Raw genomic sequence first — 23,552 nt, forward strand, 5'->3', positions numbered from 1 at the left:
GCGCGCGTGGTAAAACGAACGAACAAAAGAGACAGAGAGAGAGAGAGAGAGAGAAGCGAATACGATGTAGAACAGAGGAGAGGAAAAAGATGGAGAGCGAGAAAAGAGAGGAGAGGAGTGGATGAGGCTAGAGTGAAGGCAGAATGGAGCAGAACGGGACGCGTAGGGTACACGTACACGGTAGCTTGGCGTCTATATTTTATATCCGGTACACGAGAAATGTCGCCAGGGCGCAGACTCGAGGCAATCGGGGTCGGTCGGCTCGCCAGTTACTTTTCGCGATCCACCGTGGCCGCTCTGCCGCGGCGCAGGTACACACAGGTCGGGCGGTCAGTCTCACCACGGAGTTCGTCAGTCCGACCACGGATTGGCAAAGAGGGAGAACGTAGTGTTCGCGCGTATCTCTAACGTATATCCAGTCATCCGTTCTCTCTCTCTCTATCTCTCTCGCTCTCTCCCGAGAATTTGCCTCGCGTGTATCTTGTTCGACGTAACGCGGGAAGGAAGGATCGAGCAACGATATACGCTCGCGTGATATTTATCGTTAATGCGACTGGTTAACTGGTTGGAAAACTGGGAGAAGGGGGAACAAGGACGAGGATATCGGAGGCGTCGAGTGAAGAAGAAAGGCGGGAGAGGCGAGGTTGGTTGCAGCCAGGCGGAAAGGGAGAGAGTAACTGTCAGCTTACCGATTGTACGGGGGGCTGCTGCATCTGGCGCACAAAAGCACAGCTTGCGCACTGTTACGCCGCGTTACCGAGCTACTTGCGCGAACCACTGAACTGTGCCGCTCGGTCATCCCTGCCAGTCGAGAGCTTTCGTGCGAAGTGTTTACTTCGTCGCGCGGCCAAACATACACGTTCCCGCTGCTCCCCGTTTTTCGTGTGCTTCTACTTCTTACTTCGTGCGCTTCCTTTGTATCATATTCATTTATCGTCGATTATTATATGTATATATATTTTATATATATATATATATTATTCGAGCGTTCGTCTTCGTCTTCGCTTCGTTCGTTCTCTCTCTCGCGTTGCCGCGCGTTTGTTCCTCGATCCCCTGCCGATCGATCGGTAACAGGTTATCGGTTAAGCTGGGTGACCAGCTGGGTGATACTCGTCTGTGCTGCGTTTCGAACTGCCTGTGTCTAATAACCTCGTGTCTAACACGCGACACGGATACGACTACGTAATCGCAGTTGGCGTGAATGTCTCGTTAATCAGTGAATCAATCGGATCCCGATTTTTTTTTGGTTTCCCCGCGTTATTTAATCGTCGTTGAAACAACGTGTGAGGAAGGCAAGGGACTTCCTCCTCGCGTGTGCGAAAAAGAAGTTTTTCGAGTTTTTCATTCACGAATCCATTTCGCAATCTTCTTCGACTCCGAGTGCGGTGAAATGAGAACTGTTCACCCGTCTCTCTGAGATCCCTCGATCTTTCTCAAACGACGAAAGTGTGCGCGCCCGTCTCTCCCTCCCGCAGCAGATTGGAACCGCGCGTCCGTCCAAGAACGGGACACCTTTGTCCTCCTTCGTCCGGCGTGGTGGCGCGCGCTAAATGCCATCGTTAACAACTCGTCGTTGTAGCGCGCGCGATACGGCGAGCATCGTCGCGTGAGGGAGGGGAGATCCGATTCGTTTTTTTTTTTGGTGAACCGTTGTGCGGCAAAGTGACCTCCTCAAAGTGCAACGACGACAACACCATACAGCCTCGCGACGTGATCGTCAGCATCAATGATAAACGGAATCAGAGCATCGAACTGAGGTGAGTCCTCTCTCTCTCTCTCTCTCTCTCTCTCGTGCTTATTATCTCTCGCGTTACGACGGATATCGATGGATGGCGATCTCTTTGTCGCGACGATTCGATTGATACGTAAATTATTCGTGCTTCTATTCGTGGCTCGTATTTAATTATAGAATAGATAGAGAGAGAATTAGGTATATGGGTGTATTAATCGGTAGAAATTTCGATCAAAGAGAGAGAGAGAGTTATACTCGTGAATTAGACGAGCTTACTACGAGATCGTGCTCGATTGTTCTCCGCTTCTTTTGTTCCCCTTTGCGCCGCTGGATTTTCACACTACGTGTTCTATCTAACGCGCGTGCATACACACGTGTGCACTCTTGGTGTTCTTGGGAAAATGTTTTTCGACGTCGATTAATCCTCTTCGTGTTCATTGCCGCGCGAAGGAGCGGGACGTTCCGTTGCCTGTAAACGTTCCGTTTAATTAAACGACGGGACGCTTTGAACATCATCTGGGTATCTGAATCGCGTATCAAAAGGGGAGAGGAGATGCTCGTTACGAGTATCTTTATATATTTCCTGTGTTTCTTCCATTTCATCCTACGAGCCGCGTGGATGTGCGCTTTTTCACACGCTCGGTTGGATCGTTTCGAGACATCTCGATCGTGGAAGGTAGAGAGTGTAGAGAAGATTTGTTTCGAAAGGGGATTGAAAGGATGATTTCGGGGGAATTATATACATTTGTAGAAAGGAACAAGCGATGGAAGAAGTATTTTTTATTAATACGCGAATTAATGTCTTGATATTGGATGCAATAAGATATCGAATTCGATTGAATTTTACACAATTTGTAAATTAAAAATTGATATTGAAAATGTATATTTGAGTCTTTTCCTTCTTGTTGTCGAAACGGTTGATCTAATGCAACTATACGCCGCGAAGCGTTACGAGCGTCTACCCTATTTAAGAGTATTCTACTTAAAGGTTCAGCCAGTAGTGGAATTGATGCCATCAACGTGTTTCGTTTACGTTCTCGTTAAACTTTTTATCTATTCGAGTTAATTCCGACAACATGTTCAATTGTACAACGATATTTGAATTTCGAAAGGATCTTTTCGCGATAAAAAATAATCTTACGCAACATTACGCACGATACTCGCGATGTCCGAACAATTTAAGGTCACGCTACTTAAACATCGGATCGTCACTTTTATGTTCATCTACTCCTTCAAAATAAATTTTAACGAAATACGTTCAATTGCACAGTGATTTCAAAAGAATCTTTTCATAATAAAAAATAATCTTATGCAACATTGCACGATGCGGACACTCGTGGTGTCCGAATAATTTAAGGCTACGCTACTTAAATATCGGATCGTCACTTTTGTGTTCATCTACTCTTTTAAAATAAATTCGAACAAAACACATTCAATTGCACAGTAATATTCGAATTTTAAAAAAGATCTTTTCGCAATCAAAAATAATTTCACGCAACATTGCACAATACTCGAGATGTCCGAACAATTTAAGGTCATGCTATTTAAACATCGGATCGTCATTTTCGTGTTCATCTACTTCTTCAAAATAAATTCGAACGAAAAAGTGATATTCGAATTTTGAAAAAATCTTTTCATAATAAAAAATAATCTTACGCAACATTACAGACACTCGAGATGTCCGAATAATTTAAGGCTACGCTACTTAAACATCGAATCGTCACTTTTGTGTTCATCTACTTCTTCAAAATAAATTCGAACAAAACAAGATCAATTGCACAGTGATATTCGAAAGAATCTTTTCGCGATAAAAAATAATCTTACGCAACATTGCACGATGCTGACATTTGTGGTGTCCAAACAATTTAAGGCTACGCTACTTAAACATCGGATCATTACTTTTCGCGATAAAGTTTCTACGTGTTTTTCTATGCCTTTAAAATAAATTCGAACGAAACACGTTCAATTATACAATGATATTCGAATTTCGAAAGAATCTTTTCGCGATAAAAAATAATCTTACGCAACATTGCACGACTCTCGTGATGTCCGAACAATTTAAGGCTACGCTACTTAAACATCGGATCGTCATTTTTGTGTTCATATATTCCTTAAAAATAAAGATTGGAACGAAACACGTTCAATTGCACAATGATATTTGAATATCGAAATCTTTTCATAATAAGAAATAATCTTAGGCAACATTGCACGACACTCGAGGTGACCGAACAATTTAAAGCCACGCTACTTAAACATCGAATCGTCTCGATAAAGTTTCTACGTGTTCATATATCCCTTGAAAATAAAGATTCGATACGTGGGATTATTTCCATTTTTAAAAATTGCTCATGCCGAATTTTTCGCGATTTAGAAAGATGTTCCGTTGTATCTTTCGGAATCCCTTCTCGCAAATAAAGTTATTTCTCAATGTCTGCAAAGTATATTAAAACAGATTCGTGGACTTACGTTAACCCCTCTCCTTCCCGGCTTGTCTATTTTTACGAGCGTTATACACTTTTAAAACGATTCGACCCATTTTTCAGATCATCCTCCCGCATTCTTACAACCTCGAAACTAAAGGAGATCTTTCTCTCTCTTTCTCTTTCTCTCTCTCTTCTCTCTCTTCTTGCGAATTCTTCGGAAATTGCGCGAAGAACTTTCCCACGCGGCTGTACCGATACGAGCTCTACCTCCCCTCGTTTCTCACCCTTTTCTCGCGGATAAATCTCGGTATTTCGCGTCCCAATTTATTCGTTTCGCGCGCAAACATTTTTCAACGATTATTCTACGAGTCTCTCGCGGATAGAAATTTTTGCAACCGTGTTTCATGCAGTAATACGAGGGGAAAAAATTAGAATAAAGCGATATGAAAAATCATGTAACGAGGATTATTCGCTTTTGAATGTTAATTTTATTAATGTTGCTTCCACGTTCTATCATAAATGGGATGCAATTTCGTCGATAAGAAGATGGTTTTTGTAAAAAAAAGTATTTGTAACGTGCTTCATATATTTTAGTAATTGGATGATTAGATTATGGATTATTTATAGATTCGTATCATTTTTGTTTTCGAAACGATTAAGAAATTAGGACGAAATTGAAAGTAATTTTGAGCAGTTATTACATATCCTACTCTCGAACGAGAAAATTTTCCAGGAAAGTATTCATTAAGGGGAAAACAGTTTATAATCTTTGAAGACGTTTAAATATTCATCGATAATTTCGTTACTCGCGAAAGTAATATCCATTTCCCGCGATAAAGCTTCTAAAACTGAGTGGAAAGGTAGCGTAATAAATCGTGAAAAATATTTCGATTGAGGAAAACTCATGGTAAAAATCTTATATTAATAACGAGGTGGTAAAAAAAAGATCTTTGCCCGTGGCAAATATTTAAAATATCTGGAAAAGCATAAGATATGTTCAACGTGTCTGACACGTCTTTTCTCTTACTTTCTCTTCCACACGGCAATTTTGTAATTCAACTGATGTTCAACTTTGCCGCCCTATACCATTATATTTACTTTGGTGGAATGATAAAAAAACTTTGACTCTGTTCTACATCCATTTTACTTAATCAAAAGTGCTATATCAAAGAAAATCTTCCCTTAAACGCGAATGTCGAATGTCGTACGAATTTTATATGCCTTACTCGTAATAATGCAAAAGTGCTTTCATCTGTTTTACGACGAAAATCGCGTGAGAGTGATACAATCGAAAATGAAGAAATAAAATATGCTTTATAAAAATATTTTATAAATTTATACAATAATTATTTCAAAAATATTAAAAAATAAAACATTCTCTTCTCTTTTTGAAATTTACATTCTTCAATAAGTTATCAAAACAGTGATATAAATCCTTCATTTTCGAAAAAGGAAAAAGAAACAATTGCCACCTGTATCGAATGAATTTATCATATATTCATTCATTCCATTATCGAGTTCGAAATGAAAATAAAGTTTGTCGCTAACCTTCGTAAATAGTTTGTCAAACAGTGACCGCGTGTTCCGCGTTTTGGAAAACCCGCCAATACCGCGGCGCGATATCCGTTAAGCTTAATTGCCGATTAAACCGGTGGATGGATATGCGCATGCGCGTTCCATCCGAGGCCGAAGGTAGCCGATTAAATTAAGTTGGCCGCTTTTACAAAGCGGCGAACCGCCACGGAGCCCGCTCGTTACACCAACTTTTATCCGCGCATCGCCAATGATCCGGCCATAAATGATCCGGTCACGTGACAATGCCCGTAACCGCGAGTTATTCGAGTAATCGTTTTTATTACAGCCAGTACGCGGCCAATTTTCGCGGCGAAAACTCGATTTCACGCGATTACAAGTGCACCCTCGCTTTTAACAACTATTAATATCGACTCGATGACGTTTTTTAAATGGCGAGCGGAGAAGAGAGAGAGAGAGAGAGAGAGAGAGAGAGAGAGAGAGAGAGAGAGAGAGAGAGAGAGAGAGAGAGAGAGAGAGAGAGAGAGAGAGAGAGAGAGAGAATAATTCTTCTTGATATTGCGGCCCGATATATAACATTAACAGTGATCTAGAAGCTGACGGTGATGTAGGGGAAGGGAGGGGAAAAAAAAAAAAAAAAAAAAGGAAAGAAAAATGTGGAACGATACGTCGCTTTATTGCTTGACTTGTGCTCTGCAAAAAGGCGAACTCTATTTTTTTCTTCCATCTCCTCTCCCATTTTTTTCTTTTTTTCCTTTCTTTCCTTTTTTTTTTTTTTTTGAGGTCGTACAATGTTGAAAGCGATGTTTAGAAAGAGGAAACGGGTTTTTAATGCTGCGTTTCACTGTGTTTTATTTATCTCCCGATTCCTTCATGTTGCTGTAACACAGATCCGGAGAAAGGCAAGAAATCGGACGACGTTTTGTTTTTAAGATTATAATATGGAAAATAATTCGAATAGAAAATGAGAAATATAATAATCGAGAATTCGAATCGCTCGAGTTAATTTAGAATTATAACCAAAATTGTTCCGCTTTCTTCTCTTCCCTGTATTTTTGTAGCGAATTTTATCGAAATGCGAAATTAAAATTCGCTAAAAAGAATAAAAAGAATAATCTAAAGAACGAATTTTTCGTATTATTTCGAATGATAAATTTATTAATAGTCGTGATATTTTAATTTTCTATTCTAAAAAATAAACGAAAATATATTCGAGTTTATATAACGTTGCATGGATTATTAATACACTTTTGATTCGATTTTGATAATTTTTTCAACAAATGTCTCTAATTGAAGAGGTCAGAGAACTCTTGTCGAAGTTCAAACTCCGACCGCGTCATCGTTATTTACAGTTTTATCAAAAGTTTCGGAATCTCTGCCCCGTCGAGGCGATTATTCCTCTGGGAGAGAAGATTAAATATACAAATGTAATAGAAATTAACTATGCTCAGGATACTTGAAGTTCCCGGCGTTTCTGCTGATATTTCCATAATTGAAAGGGAAATGCAAACAGCACTATTTTAAATTGCCAGCGAATCGCGAGCAAGTATTAGAGAGATAAAGAGAAACGGAAAGAAAAGTAGAATATTCCGTTTTAAATGTTCTAAATATTTTCTTAGTATCCCTTTTAATGAAGATTGTTTCCGTTTCGATTTCTTTTGCTTGATTATATACGTATATATGTATATAATTAGGTTTTATGAAAAGAAAATTATGGAAAGGAGATAAGAATATTACACGAACAAGAAAATAACATTTCCATAACATTTTCTAACCTCTTGCAAGTCGTAAGATTAATTTGACTTTTATTCCCATTTTTTTTTATTAATCATATACGAAATACTTTTAAATATTGAAAATATTTAATATCTATCAATAAATAACACAAATTACGATAAATTTTATTACATAGAAGTTAATAATTGAAAGTTTCTTTCAAAATCATTGTAGAATGCAATGTTTCTGATATTTATAACCTGTACTCACATATTCTCGATTCTCCAATATTTTTCTCAATCATCGTATTCTTATCTTACGTAACAACGTTGACAACAAAACACAAAAAACTTGACACATCAAATTATTCACACATTATTCACACACTCTGTAAAAAAGAAAATCCTCCATTATTATTCTCGATATTACTTCATAATCTAACTACCACTGCCATCTGTCGCTTTGCTATACATTTATTTCATATATCGATTTTTATAATCGAACGCCGCAACATGGCGTATTTACATGTAATTAGTAAAGAGGAAGCAAGTCTTCAACGCAAATTTTTAATTTCATTTCGCGGAATATGTGATCATTGTTCACGAGATAATCAGTAATTATAAAATCTGTTTTTTTCTAAAAGTAATACTCGGTAAGTACAAACAATTTTTCAACTGATTCTGTGCATCTCGATTCCCTTGTCGTTTCGTATGACCACACAAACATCCATTCTTGTAACCATGAATGCAATGCAACCGTATATGTGCGTGTACGCGCCACAAAGTAGAGTCCTATGCAAATATGCTGAAAGCATACCCGGAACGTTCGCGGAGTTTTAACGCGCTACTTAACCGCGTGTTACGTGCGCCGACAGATCGATTTACCTGTGCTACCTCCTCGCCGCGCTCTGCCTTTCCTCTTGTCCCACTCTCTATCCTTCTTCACCGCTGTGTTTCTCTGGTTTGCTGTCGTTCCCGCTTGAGCGCTACGATCTCCGACCTGTCCGCGAAATTTCATTGTTGCAACGTGGATCATTAGCGATGGAGGTGAATTTCGAGGAGTATGCGCGCTAATGGAAAGATTTTTAAGGAAGATTTCGGTGAAGGGTTCGTATTACGAGATGGGATACTTGCTTTCGAGAGACTTTTCGATGTTTGTGCGGTATACTTCTTTTCTCGTTCGTCGAATTCGTTTGTGAGGTTATGCAAGAAAGATTTGAAGTGATGCGTGTGTGTAATGGCGACCGTTGAATGTTTCGAGTGCAAGGTTAATTTTAAAAAAAGGAATATTTATATATTAGAATTTGTTAAAAGAATTTGATTGATTCAACGATTTGTTTTTTTTTTTAGTTTCACACTGATGCATGCAATGGACTATATGTATGTATGGATGAATGTATGATAATGAAAATGGTTCGAAACATGATGCGAAATAAAGGTATGTTTTTTTTATGTTGATATTACGAAATGGAATGTTCTTGTTTTGTTTTCTGAATTATATTGAAAGAGTTCACCTACTTCGCATTAGGTGATATATCGTGATATATATCTTTTTTGATATTCGGTTCATTTTTTTTTCTTATTCATTGGATTCGTTTGAACGATGAGGTTATGGCTTGTTTAGTAGATTGAATTCATTTTTGCTAAAATGTTATATGCAATCATTCACGTAGTGACATATAGCGAAAATGTTCTCTATTTTTTTATCTGGTAATTGTTTTTCATAACAATCGAGACAATTTTTAACGTTTTTGAAACTTATATGACGTAACATAAAAAATAATAATTTGCTCAATTCACAATCAATTTCAAAGAAAGGATGTAACCAAAAAAATTTACATTCAAAATATATGCATAGAAATTTAAAATATAATCTTTCTATTGTTTGGTTATATGCAAATCATATAGCAAGCATAATTTATTCTTTTTCGCATTTCTCCTGGAAAGAATATTATAAAAATATACACTGTATACAAAATTATTAAAAATATTAAAAACAAGAACAATCATAATAATATTTTTATAACCTAAATTTATAACGTTCCTAAAATGAAATGAACGTTTAGAAATATTAAATTCATAATTCAAAATTATATTGAAAAAACATGAAATTAATTTAAAATGTATAATATTAGCGATGAAATATGTTTATGCGAAAGTTCGTTATTCTTTTCTACGTGTTTCGTTGACCATTTAAATATGCAGTTTTGCATTGTAATGTTTATATTACTCGTATTATTTATAATATCCGAATAAATTTCCACAGTATTGCAATTAGCTTCGTTAAAAAGCAGGCAGGGATTCCCACATTGAATAACATTATTTCTCGCTATACGTAACATAATCATTGGAATCTTTGTACTTGGGAAACAATGTAGGTATCGTTTTTTACATCAAAATTTTTAACGAAACAACGCCTCCCTTTTAATCCAGGAAATTCGCTGCGTATTCCGCGGGGCTCGTTAGTTGGTTTTGTAACGAAATTTATGGAAGTTGAATTGGAAACAGAAACTTCTGACTTTAAACGATATTGCTTTCTCATTTACACATTTTACGCAGCTTATCGAGCGAATTCCGACGCGCAACAATAGGCAAACAAATATAAAAGTGAATAAAATGCGCAATCATTGTTAAACAAGCTGCATCAGTACATATAAAACGGATATAATGCCGGTGAGAAATAACTCAAAAAAAAAAAAAAAAAACATATTTTTTTGAGTTTCGACTTCGAAATTTCTCGTATTTATTAATCGATGCAGTCTCGCGTAACAGCGCGAACCTTTTGAAACGGTTAAAAGATAAATTTCATTCCGTGAAATTAAAATAATTTCTCCTTGCCGCAACACGTGCAACACAAAACCGTATTCATAAACCGTTCAACGTGACCTAACAAAATTTCAATTTTCCACCTTCTATGGTTTCAAAGCCAACTTGACCCAGTTGCACGAGGTATCCTATATATCAAATACAAACGAATTCATCGAACGTCAAAGCGTAAAAGGAGATCCATAAAATCTTTTTCGCAAGGAACGCGGGGTGTTACATAATAAATTGATAAATTCCTCTATCTCTCTTACTATCAGCCATTCGTCTTTTTTTTTTCTCGCACGATCGATCGTTTTATTATCGAGCTTCCGTTTCTCGGAAGTTTCGTACGTTCTACTGTCCCGACTGTCGCGGCACAACTTCCGGGAATATCGGGGATGGAATTCATCGGAAAAGAAAAGTGATTACCCGGTGCCACTGGGTCAAGTATAACTCGAAGCGGAACGCGAAAGCGGTTGTTAACCGTTGTTGGGCGGGCGGGGATTTCTTCTCTCCCTTGAATTAGCGTTCTCTTTCGGAGGGATTGTCCCGTTCGCATATTCCACCCCTCCTTCCCCCTTTCCCTCAGCGTTCTTTTATCATTCAAATGGAATTCCACCTCTCTCGAATCGTAGCGTAGGAATTCACGGATGTTTTCGTACCGCGTTTATTAACGCCGTTATTAACGGGGAGAAATCTCTTCGATACAAGCGGTGATTCCGCGTTCGGGTAGATAAGCCGCGCGGACATAACGCGGCGATCCTTAATCGCGTGTCAATTAATGCGAATCGATGCGATAACACGGGTGAACCGTGTGCATTACGTGTGCATGTAATTCGACGAATCGGGAAGATAAAATAGATTCTCTCGATAGCCATTTTTTTTTTTAGAATCCACTAATTTTGATTAATTTAACTTTAATAATAATTTTTTTTTCTTCGCTTATTAATTCCTTTCAATTTGATATATTTATATGATTAATTATTTCAAGAAGTAAGAATTTGTTTCTACGCCAATCCAGATTCTATCTTCGATATATAATTATACAGAGCAATAATAGAGAGAAGGAAGTAAAAAATATTCCTAGAATTAGAGTAATTCCTAGAATCTTTCAACTTTTAATAATAACATTTAATAATAATTTTTTTTTCTTCGCTTATTAATTCCTTTCAATTTGATTTATATTTATACGATCAATTATTTCAAGAAGTAAGAATTTGTTTCTACGCCAATTCAGATTCTATTTTCGATATATAACTATATAGATAATAGAGAAAAGGAAGTAAAAAATATCTCCGTAATTCCTAGAATCTCTCAACTTTTAATAATAACATTTAATAATAATTTTTTTTTTCTTCGCTTATTAATTCCTTTCAATTTGATATATTTATGCGATTAATTATTTCAAGAAGTAAGAATTTGTTTGTATGCCAATTCAGATTCTATCTTCGATATGTAATTATATAGAGCAATAATAGAGAGAGGGAAGTAAAAAATATCCCTAGATTAATCTAGTAATTCCTAGAATCCTTCAACTTTTCTCCTTCCATTTTCGCAATCCTGGTTTTTCCTCCGATCACAGCCAGTTTGTGATCGGCGACTGAAAGGTTTCAACGATTCATGCAGCATCTGGGCAGGGATGCGTCTGGCCAGGGACGATGGCAGGCACCACCACTTCATTCGACTTCACTCCGGCGCGCCCCATCTCGCGCGGACCATCTCCGCTATTCAATACCCATTAATTTTAATGGATGTTGGCGGTTAGTTTAACACGTTTCATACTCGCCCCCGCACAATGGACGTCTCCCGCTTCCGGGACAATTTCGCCTACGGTGAACGGTTAAACACCTGAGACGAGTGTGCGTGTGCACTCATAGCGTACGTACGATTGGATCGCCAGCCGGAACTCGCGGCGGCGACGCCCTCCTCCGCGCAAATTGCCGGCGCAACGCGTCCCACAACTTCACCGCCCCGCTCCCGGAAGTGCTTTTTACGCGAACCTTCCACGAGTTTTACATCCGTCGCCGTGTATTACGAATTTCAATTCGCCGCCTCCTCCGTTTTTTTCCCCTTTCTTTTCTTTCTTTTTTTTTTTTTTAAATTCAACGCGCAAGCATCGATCCACGCGCGTGAATTTTATTTAGAAGAGCAAGCCTGGTCTGCGATCGAAATTTTTCTAGATTTGGACAGAGACGGTAAATTAATCTTTTTCATGGATTATAGTTTTTAGGATTTTTGTATTATGTTTTTCAAAAAATGTTTTTCTTTTTATTGATAAAATTAGAAGAATAGTGGCAAAAAGTATGTTAGAATTTATCTTTTATTTCTTTATAATCTTTATATATATCTATCTATATATATCTTTCTTCTTGGAAATTCCAGGTATTTTAAAAAAAATATTCATCATTTAATCACAAAACATTATAACCTAATTTTCATGCGTTGGGAGAGCAAGTTTCCTTGCGATCGAAATTTTTCTAGATTTGGACAGAGACGGTAAATTAATCTTTTTCATGGATTATAGTTTTTAGAATTTTTGTATTATGTTTTTCAAAAAGTGTTTTTCTTTTTATCACTAAAATTAAAAGAATAGTGATAATAAATATGTTAGAATTTATCTACTATCTCTTTATAAAAGCTTTTTAGAAATTCCAGGTATTTTAAAAAAAATATTTATCATTTAATCGCAAAACATTACAATTTTCACGTGTTGGGAGAACAAGCCATTCTGCGATCGAAATTTTTCTAGATTTGAACAGAGACGGTAAATTAATCTTTTTCATGAATTATACGCGGATTGTTAGTTTTTAGGATTTTTATGTAATGTTTTTCAAAAAGTGTTTTTCTTTTTATCGATAAAATTAGAAGAATAATGGCAAAAAGTATATTAGAATTTATCTATTATCTCTTTATAAAAGAAATAAAAGATTTTTGGAAATTCCAGGTATTTTAAAAAAAATATTCATCATTTAATCGCAAAACGTTACAACGTAATTACAACCTAATTATCAAACTGTATTATCAAATACTGTTCAAACCCTCCATTACCAATACAAGAGGCTCCCCTCAATTTGTTCCCCTACCCTTAATTTGCCAACTCACCCCTCGAAACGCGCGAACCCTTCCCTCCACGAATCCCTCCTCCTTCCCTATAGTTTACAAATTCTAACAGTTGAAATTTCTTTTTCAATTTTCAATCAAATTCTACTCTCCTATTAATTATATATACTTTTCCGCTTTTACAATTGGAATAATCACGAGAAGATACTTTTTATATTCGCTGGATCCTCTCTATCTTGCTCCATCCCCCGCCTCCACCCCCTTTCGCCTACAGGCGTGCCGTTGGTATCCAATACCCATTAATTTTAATGATGAACGCGGTCAGTTTAACACGTCCTGGACTCATTGTAGCAAGGTTGTAGGCAATAAATCATACGCCCTTGTCACTGAAAAGTGCATGACTCAGATAAGTGCGGGCGTTATTTGTTACACCCCCGCCTGCCTATCCGCCCGCCTCCCTTCTTTGCGTTACATCCGCGCACACATGCGCACACGTATATATACACACGCTGTATGCATCGCAGTTAGGGAACGCGATATCGTTCTGATGCGCGATACGACCTCCCCCCTGGTTATCTGGTCAATGGGGACGCAGTTTCTTCTTCTCTTCTTCATTTCGTTCACCTTATTTCGTAGCCTCCCCTATTCTGATTTTGTAATTTGATTCAAATTTTGTAAAAGTATATCTTTTTTTGTATTAACAAAAATGTTTCATACAGTTTTCAATTATTTTATATTACAATTTTGCATTATGATTTCGAAATAATAAACGTAGAATCGAAACGATACATTGATCAAGTTAAAGTGAAAGAGTATTTTTAACACGATTTTTCCGAAAATCTGCATCCTATTTTAGTTTTGTAATTTGATTCAAATTTTGTAAAAGTATATCTTTTTTTGTATTAACAAAAATGTTCCATACAGTTTTCAATTATTTTACAATTTTGCATTATGATTTCGAAATAATCGTAGAATCGAAACGATACATTGATCAACTTAAAGTAGAAGGGTATCTTTAATACGAAAATCTGCATCGTATCCTCCCCTATTCTAATTTTGTAATTTGATTCAAATTTTATAAAAGTATGTCTTTTTTTATTAACAAAGATGTTCCATATAGTTTCCAATTATTTTACATTATAATTTTGCATTATGATTTCGAAATAATAAACGTAGAATCGAAACGATACATTGATCAACTTAAAGTGAAAGGGTATCTTTAATACGAAAATCTGTATGGTATCCTTCCTTATTCTAATTTTGTAATTTGATTCAAATTTTGTAAAAGTACGTCTTTTTTTATTAACAAAGATGTTCCATACAGTTTCCAATTATTTTATATTACAATTTTACATTATGATTTCGAAATAATAAACGTAGAATCGATACATTGATCAACTTAAAGTGAAAGAATATCTTTAACACGATTTTTCCGAAATTTATCTTATCCCATTATAAAAACATTGTGTATCTTCTTCGAACGATTACGAGATCGTGTCAAAGATGTTGAGCTCGATTGTCTTCGATAATCGGGGGAGGGGGAGGGGAAGGTGCTTGGAGAGAAACGATTTCAACTCGACCGGGATTAATTGTACAGGGGATGATTTCCTCATTACCCGTAGCGTGGTGAATACACGTACCCCTTTTATCCCCGCCCAGGCCGGGATGGAAATCCAAAATCAGTACACATCAGCGTGCAAACGTCAAGCCGTCAGTTACGAGCAAGTCACGGGTACCTGTGGTATCGGTGTGTATACAAGTTGTTAAAATCAAACGCATACGTCAGAATTGACGTTTCCGACGTACAACGAAATCTGTTTAGTTTAGCTAGTTGCGCCCCGGATTGTTAAAGTTCCGCGGAATTGTATTATAATCCCATTGTGTATGTGGCGGAAGCAAGTTCGCCTGTTCGATGCGATGCCGATCTTTTTTTTTTCTTTTTGGACGGATTCCACGAATCGAACGTTTCCATTTCGCGATTCCTGGAATTTGAGCGAGTTTTTTTTACTTCGCGAGCAATAAGTTTTGCGCGTTTAAGTTTAATTATCAACGAGAAAGTTCGATTGGAATAAATATTTTGCGAGATGAACAAGTCGAATCGTTTGAAGTTTATATCAATAAACTTTTTAAGTTGTCGATCCATATTTCGAAATGAAAATCGTTTTAATTTATTTGGAAGTGGTTGTCTTAGGGTCAAAAGGATCGATATTTATCAAGTGAATCGCCATTTTCTAATTTTCTTGAATGGGAAATTATATTATTAAATTGACATACATGTAACGAAATTTATTACTTTTGCAAAATCGTGGAATTTATAGTATCCAGATTATGAAATTAATATTAAGTTTAGATTAGGTTAGGTCGACATTTATTAAGTAAATTGTCTTTTTATAATTTTTTCATGGAAAATTATAATAAATTGATATACTTACATGTAACAAGATTTATTAATTGTATTTAATATGCAGAATTGATATGTGGAATTTGGTATCCAGATTATGAAGTTAATATTGAATTTAGGTTAAGTTAGGTCGATATTTTTGTCAAATAAATCTGTTTCTAATTTTCTTGATGGAAAATTATAATAATAAATCAATATACTTACATATAAAATTTATTATTTGTACAAAATTGGAATTTGATATCCAGATTATGAAGTTAATGTTAAATTTAGATTATCGATATTTTTATCAAGTAAATCATCTTTTTCTAATTTTCTTGATGGGAAATTATAATATTAAATTGATATACATGTAACAAAATTTACTTACTTGTGCAGAATTGTGAAATTTGGTATCCAGATTATGAAATTAAGTTTAGGTTAGGTTAGGTTAGATATTTTTATCAAGTAAGTCTTTTTCTAATTTTCTTGATGGAAAATTATAATAAATAAATATATTTACATGTAACAAAATTTATTATTTGTGCAGAATTATGGAAATTAATATTAAGTTTAGGTCAAGTTAGGTTAAGTCGATATTTTTATCAAGTAAATCGCCTTTTTCTAATTTTCTTGATGGAAAATTATAATATTAAATTGACATACATGTAACAAAATTTATTACTTGTGCAGAATTGTGGAATTTATAATATCCAGATTATAAAATTAATATTAAGTTTAGGTTAGGTTAGGTCTATATTTTTATCAAATAAATCGTCTTTTTCTAATTTTTTTGAAAAATTATAATAATAAATCCAATATAATATACTTACATGTAACAAAATTTATTATTTGTACAAAATTAGAATTTGTATCTAAAATTTGGTATCCAGAAATTAATGTTTAGGTTATGAAGTTTAGGTTATCGATATTTTTATCAAGTAAATCGCCTTTTCATAATTTTTTATGAAAAATTATAACAACAAATTGATATACTTAGATGTAACAACGTTTATTAATCGCATCTGCGAAGAATTGATACGTAAGAATTTGGTATTCAGGCTACGAATTTAATGTTAAATTTAGGTTAGATTAGAATTTAAATGTAACGCGAATTAAAAACCCTATTTAAAACCAGCCAATGAGCCTTAGAGAGATCTGTACAACTTGGCTGTCTAAAGCAAACTTGGTAGACTAGATTCAGACGAAGGTAGTAGGGGAAGCAAGTGGTGGAAAACCTCGCCTCACCTAGCGAGGAGATAAACAGACGGTCTTGGACTCGATCGACCGTTGCTCCAGTCATTTACCTCGCATTGCCCGTGAAAAGGATTACACTGGCTTTTGTGGGACCGAGCCAGTGACCCGAATTATCTCGTATATTTTCCTTCTAACTTATTATCCTTCCTTTTCCGCTTGACGACCTTAAATGCTCGACGCATTTTCTCGAGGAAACCGGCGATATTTCCACTTCGATTCTCGATCAATGTCTATTTCAATTTCCTTCCTCCTTTCCTTTCCTTTCTTTCTTTCTTTTTTTCTCTCACTTTGGACGAGATGCAAATAAATGTCTCGCACGAGAACGTTGACGAAATTATCGAAATATTGCTATACCATAATTCTATTTCTTCCTCCTCTTTACAACTCGTGTTAAATATCCTGATATCGGACGAAGAAAAGGAAGAAAGAAAACAAGAACACAGATCGTAAATCAAATTTCTCTTAAGGCATTAATATTGCCACCCTTAATCAAAGTTATCCAGCATGCAACCATGTTTCGAATAATTATAACTGAATTCTGCGCATTATATGAAAGCCCGTATAATTCTAGATCCCGTTGATTCGTACACGTACGTATGTAAATTCCTCCCTTTACAGCATAGAAGGATTATTTTCAAATTCGCCCTCTGTTATTATTCCCTTCTCAAAAAAAAAAAAAAAAATCTATCACGTTTGAAAGTTTTAACTTGAAAGGTAAACTTGATTCTTCAACCTAACAACCTAACCTTGCTCTCGTGTCCAACGACTGTACTTTAATCTCATTAACGAATTATCAACTCATTCTTCGCAATATTCAAAACGAACCACTCGAACTCTCCGTTCATAGGAACGCGTAGTTTCTTTTCTTCGCCCAGATTTATTAAAAATTGAATTGAATGAGAGAAATTTCGAAAAAGAGAGAAATTTAATCAAATAAATATTCCAATATTACTTTTTCGATTAATTCATTATATATTCAAGTAAAGATAAATATAAGTGCCAGCTATAGCGATTAAACTTGATTTATAAATTGTTTATTTATAATTAAATTTATTGATTTTAGGTAAAATTTAGAATTAATCGATAATAATTGTTTACAATTTTTAACTAATTTTAAATTAGGATTAGATATAAAAAGATTTATTATAAAAAGATAATTGTATATATTAAGCATGATCGAGAGATCTATCTGGTTATACAATATTTTCCAAGACGTGTACTCTTTCTCTTTACTTTTCACCCTCTGGTCTCAAAATCTCGTAACCCTGAAAAAAAAAAATTCCCCTCGTAATCGTAAAACTCGGACGAAGTCGCCGAGTTGACGTCGCGCTTTATCAGAGGGCAAATTTTATCGTCGAGCCTTCGGATCGATCGATTGTCCGATCTTGTCCGAGATATTTCCGCCGATACTCGGCAGGAAGGTGTACGAAACGTTTATCACGCGCATAACTCTTCTATTCCTGCATGTGTATGTAGGACAATGTACGAGGGAAAGGAGGGGGGGACAGGGTTTCTCCAGAGGGATAAATCATGCGATGCGCGCGATAAGACGAAAAAAAGGGTTCCTCCGCATCCATCCGTGAAACGAGTCGAATAGTTTTCGACTCATTTTCGAAATGGCCGCGGCGTCGACCCATTTTTCTCGTATTCGGCCACCGTTATCGGCACCTGATCGATTCGAACAGGGGATAAGGGTGGAAAGGGGGGGGGGATGGTGGAAGGGTTTCCTTTCGAGAAGAAGATTTGTGCTCGCTTCGTGATTCTCGATCGGGTTAGGGGCGTCTAATAGGCGTTGTAATTTGGGACTTGGTAATGTAGTTTAACCCTTTTGGGGATTGATGGATCGATGAGTGTGATTAAGTCACGTGATCGGTATGTAGTTATCGGTATGTGTATATTGTTCGTAAATATTTGCGTGTATATACGTACGTATATATGTGTATGTACGAAGATTGTTTGCTCGTGTATATTGATTGAAATATCGATAACGAAATATATTCTTTTCCTTTTTTTTAAGCAAGCAAATTTTATCGTCACGTGATAACAATTTATTTATCGTAATTTTTTACAGTTTGAAATATTTATATCCGGGAATATCGTAAGTGAATTCTTATTTTCCTTTTATGATTCTTTTACGAGATAATGAAAGATAATTTATTAATTGAAAGAGTCTCTTTCTTCGTAGTATTAATGCAGCTTCCTGTTTTCCTGTTAAAATAAATCTATTACGGGCATCTTGTGAAAAAAAACTTTACGATATTGTATATTAATATTATATTAAACGATTCCAAGAGAGAGAAAAATTAACTAACCTAGCTTAACCTAACCTAACCTAATCTAACCTAACCTAACTTAACTTAACCTAACCTAATCTAATCTAACATAACCTAATCTAACAACTTAATTTAACTTAACCTAACTTAACCTAACCTAACCTAACCTAACCTAATGGCATGGAGCATAGGGAACAAGATACTTGATTATCAACCACTTTCCACTTTCGATGATTTTACATCATCGAAATATGGCATAATAAACGTTCGAATGTTCACTCTGGAAAATCTGCACGCAAATTACAACACCGACCAACCATTGTCATCCATAACAGTTTGCGCGATAGCATAATATCCCGGACAATGGTTGCCGAATATTTTCCATAAATTCTCTTAACAACCACGCACTCGAAAAAATATATATACATATATATAATATTAACCGCTGTCCATTTTAATCCGAACGAACGTCGAAAAGATATTGAATCCGCAAAACACCGTTTAATTACGACGCTGCGCTCCCATAAACGGAACAGCTTAATGCACAATTTTCGAATCGAATAAATTTTTCCCAGATACACGGCGTATGAATCGTCGTCGCGACCCCATTATCGCTTCCACCACGGGCACAATTTTCCTCCATTTTGAGCACAAAGCGTACGGAATTCATATATCAAATCGCGTCAAATATTAATACAGAATATTTATATATTTATATATATATCAACCGCTGTCCATTTTATCGAACGAAAAGATATTGAATCCGCAAAACACGTTTAATTACGGCGCTGAGTTTCCATAAACGGAACAGCTTAATGCACAATTTTCGAATCGAACGAATTTTTCTCAGATCGATTCCACGGGCCAAGTACAATTTTCCTCCATTTTGAGTGTGTCAAATATTAATACAAATATATTAATTCATTTCATCGAACGAAAGGATATTGAATCCTCAAGACACCGTTTAATTACGGCGCTGAGTTTCCATAAACGGTACAGTTTAATACACAATTCTTCTTAAATCGGTTCCACAACAATTTTCTTTCATTTTGAGCGCAAAGCGTATGGAATTCATATGTCAAATCGTGTATCGTTTCGTATCAATTAATACAAATAATTTATTATAAAAATTTATTATAAAATATTAATACAAATTTATTAATTCATTTCATCGAACGAAAGAATATACAAATTTTTCTAGGTAGGTTCCACGACAATTTTCTTCTATTTTAAGTACAAAGCATATGGAATTCATGTGTCAATTCATGTGTCGTTTCGCGTCACATATTAATACAATATATTTCATTTCATGGAACGAAAGAATATACAAATTTTTCTTAGATCGATTCCAATTTTCTTCCATTTTAAGTACAAAACATATGGAATTCATGTGTCAAATCACGTATCGTTTCGCATCAAATATTAATACAAATATATTAATTCATTTTATCGAACGAAAGAATATTGAATCCGCAAGACACCATTTAATTATTCTCATAAATAGCTTAATACACAATTTTCGAATCGAAATTTTTCTCAGATGTGTTATTAATCGTCAGTTCCATTATCCATTATGGAATTCAAATGGAACATTTCATAACATCGTAATATTAACGCATAGAGTTCCGCTTTAGAGATAAACGCTGACGAATCCTTTCGAGTTTTTCAATCGCCTCCATTTTTCGCGGCGCTAAAAACTATTCAATAAGGATTAATCGCGGGCCAACTGAAGACACACAGGAGCAATTTATTTCGATTTGGCATTAGTTGTCTGGGCGCATTCGTCGTTGCTTGTTGTGTACACACCGGTAATACTGTTACCCAGTTTATTCAGTGGGATCACCGTGTTCCCCCTATACCGCGTTGATTAGTATACCCAACGTGTAATCGTGGTTGTTAATTATCGGTTAGCTGTCGATTTTCTTGTATAAATTGCGTTGATTGTAGCGGGTGGGGGCGCGGCAAAATCTGTTTATCGGGGAGATCGGGTTTTAGGGAAAAATTAAAACGCCGGCTAATTATCGGCCCACGATTCCGCGATATTCGAAACCTTTTCCCTCTCGAAATTTGCTTTATAGATTTTATTTCTGTGTGTATTCTAATAGCGCTTGATTGATTTTTTTCTCAGTAATTTGAATAGATGTAGTTGAATGTAGTTGATCAGCAGTTGAATAGTTTGAATAGATTATTTATCGAGGAGATATATCGTACATTTGTTTGAATTAATACTTAAAAATTCTTGCTTTGACTTGAACGAAACGATCGTATCGTTTTCTCGAGGATTATCTTGAAGATTTTTTTAAATATCTTTAAATAATAGATTGAAGATAGAAAGTCGAACGTTTTGTTTCGTAAATCTGGATAACCACGTCTGTAGCATTTATGAACAGAAGAATAGACGCCTTCTGATATCTGTTACGTTAAAAGAACTTGGATTACAGTATCCTGGAGGATGGAATATCAAGGTAATTATCTAAATAACACGACAGCCTCGATCTGAGTAATTTTCAAATTCATCAAATCCAACTACGAATTTTTTTAATTAAATAAATTCTTTTTTTTAAAACGTTTACTTTCAAAAAGATATATATATGAATCCCATGTCACAACCCTTCTTTCCCCGTAAACGGATATCTTCTCGAACCCATTACCATGTTCTCGAGACGCGTCTACGTCTTTCGGCCCTCGAGAGAGCGCCATCAAACGTCTACTTCTCGATGTAGTTTGTTGGCGCATCCTTAAGGACCGCCCTCCCTCCTCCTCTCTGTTTCAGAATTTTTCCATGCCCGTTGCATATGTATGAAGACATTATGCCGGTGAACGGGCGTTTTAATATCACGTGCTCACCTCCCCCGCCTGCATAATTTATAGATGATTTTTAAACGGCGGCCCGTAACGGCCGAGCCATGATATAAAATAGATGTCGTGACAAATTCGCGTTCCGCGGGGCGAATCTCGCGGTATAAACGGCGCCACCACCACCACCACCACCATTGGTGTACACCATTGGTGGGAAGTAATCGGCAAATTGAGGATCAGTGTAAAAGAATGGAAACTACGTTGGAGATTAGAGTTTGAATTAATGGGCGAGCCCGTGGTCGAAGGGCTATATAAACGCGAGTCGGCCCAGAACGGAAGATTTAGCCGAAACTTTCTCATTTCTGACGTTCTCCACCGTGACGTGTCATTCCTTGATATTCGCTCGATCCAATTACGTTCAAGTCCTGCTCATTTAACTCCGTTTGAGTCTCCTTTGTGTCTTCCATTCTCAAAGTGTAATTTTATTATTATTATTATTATTTGGCGAATTTTTATTTTCGTTACGCGCTTGACGGAATTATAAATTAAGAAAAATTGAATCGTGTTATTTCGATCGATGGTGGAAGAGTATATTGAGATACGATGTTTCGTATTAAAAATGATGTAATAGAAATGGAAAGTGTTTTTTCAGAGGAGGGATGATATACGTCGTCTCGTCGATCAAATTTGTCGACGAGTTGGAAAATGTTTGGGAGGGAGGGGAGAATCGGAGGAGGATCCTCTTGAACGAGTGAGCTATTGATTTATAAGGAGCGAATTCTATCGTAAGGGTTTGGCATACTTGAGGCTGATTTATGAGGCAACCTATATATTAACCTACTTTCACGAATTCCATTGGGCCAAGGGCCGCCGTATATCAAGACTACGTGGTTACCATAAATACTCGAAAAATCTCCACTCGTCTGACGATAATCGAAAGCGACGATGATCAGCTTCCGTCGAGTCGAATTTTCTTCTTCCTTTGAAAACGATTCATTCTTTTACCGAGTAGCCATTCAACATTCTCCTTCGTTATTCCACGAAAAGAAAAATTACAAATTTTGTCGATCGAGAATGAGGCAAAATCGTAGAAATATAAATATAGAATCGTATTAACTTTGCCCACAACAAAACTGCCATGAATATTTCAAAAATCTCTAATCTGACGATAATCGAAAGTAACGATGATCCGCTTCTTTCGAATCGAATTTTCTTTCTCCTTTAAAAACGATTTTTAACCATTATGCATTCGTTATTTCTGTCACAAAAAAAAAAAGTTACTTTCGACGTTCAAGGAGGCGAGGTTAAGCACGAAGCACCGAAATTGTAGAAACAGGAATCGCATTAACTTTGCCCACGATAAAACGTCCGCCGAGTGGACTTCAAGACTGCCCTCGTTATTCGAGTCACACACGGCAAGATAACGCCTTCCCTCCTCCCTCTCCCCTCTCCCTCGCAGACGAGCGACGTGTCCCCTCGCCTTCCTGTCCACAGGGACCTCGTAAACCCGGTTGGAACAATCCGTTGCTCTCCTCGTTTCCATCTCCGTCTCTCCGTTCCTCTTTCGTTCCGTTT

At 36.2% G+C, this 23,552-nt stretch overlaps 1 protein-coding gene across 5 annotated transcripts in view; it reads left to right on the forward strand.

The window, feature by feature from the left end:
- The first annotated feature begins 995 nt into the window (after window positions 1-995).
- LOC411155 (teneurin-a) overlaps window positions 996-23,552 on the forward strand; it is a 658,614-nt gene continuing 636,057 nt past the window's right edge. For 2 of the 5 annotated variants that reach the window (XM_006569977.3, XM_006569976.3), the window contains exon 1: window positions 996-1,757. The gene's annotated coding sequence lies outside the window, so the exon portion shown is untranslated. The remainder of the gene's footprint in view (window positions 1,758-23,552) is intronic. The other 3 variants (XM_006569975.3, XM_006569979.3, XM_006569978.3) reach the window with 2 other exon arrangements.

Source organism: Apis mellifera, linkage group LG6, assembly GCF_003254395.2.
Source record: "Apis mellifera strain DH4 linkage group LG6, Amel_HAv3.1, whole genome shotgun sequence".
Taxonomy (NCBI): Eukaryota; Metazoa; Arthropoda; class Insecta; order Hymenoptera; family Apidae; genus Apis; species Apis mellifera.